This window comes from Tupaia chinensis, unplaced genomic scaffold (assembly GCF_000334495.1).
Source record: "Tupaia chinensis unplaced genomic scaffold, TupChi_1.0 Scaffold000688_1, whole genome shotgun sequence".
NCBI classification, from domain to species: domain Eukaryota; kingdom Metazoa; phylum Chordata; class Mammalia; order Scandentia; family Tupaiidae; genus Tupaia; species Tupaia belangeri.
In genome coordinates this window covers 3,345,786-3,346,844 of record NW_006160211.1, presented here as the reverse complement: position 1 = coordinate 3,346,844, position 1,059 = coordinate 3,345,786, and positions in this window count along the sequence as shown.

Sequence of the window (1,059 nt, the reverse complement as noted above, 5' to 3'; positions counted from 1 at the left end):
GTTGTGAGCTGTGTCTCTCTACTGAAAAGGGTGATTTTTTTTTTCAATGAGCACAGAAGTATGTAAATGGATAGCAGTTACTATGTTTTCATCCCTTCCCATTATAGTTGTTTTTGGGGAAAATGGGAATAGAAATAGGTAGATCTCTGATGGCAACCTTGGCATAGCAGGGCTTTCCAAAATTTGTAGTTTTGAAATTCTAAGAATTTACATGGCAACATAGTTGAAAAGAGCAGCATTAGTCCATTAGAAAACAAAAAATAAACAACAACAACAACAAAAACCCACGGTGGTGTAGTGGTAACATGTGTCACTCTGTAAGGAAATTCTACATGTGGAGTTTTCTAGTTCAAATCTATCCAGAGACCCCCCTGAGTATGTCAGTCACACTTAGGACCTTGATGTGGGAGTGTCTAAAGGGGCTGGATCGTGGCATCAGGACCCTATTGGGAGTGCTAGCTCCATCTCTCATTCATGGAAAAAAAAGTAAATTAAAAAAAAAATAAGTGGCACCATGATTCATGAAGTTTACATGTCTTCATGAAGTTTACATGTATTTTAAATTTTTGTTGAAAAGAATTGTCCCAAAATGTTTAGTTTTCTTTAAGTATTGAACAATTTATGACCAAGTGTCAAGATTCAAGACAAAAAACGTCAGAAGGGAGAATAAATACTATCTGAGAAGTGACCCAGGCAAATTTCCTCCAAAATCCCACAGATACATTCACTGAATTTTTCTAAACCTTCTTGTTTACAAGATGATGGAAGCAAAGCAAGAAAAGACTTAGCAAATAATTAGAACCTCTGCTAAAACCGAAAAGCAGGGTAGCTCATCTATTAATAGTATGATCATTAAGCCTAACCCAAATAGACATAAACCCATTTAAAATACTTCTTTATATATTATATTTAAATATTCTTATATATGTAAGCCAAAAATAACAAAACATTAAAAAAAATAACTCTTACTGTTTTCACTAAAATAAGTACAACGTGATTTGACCCCAAACAACTTTGCACTTATATAATATTTTCCGTGAATTCGTAATTAGTTTAACT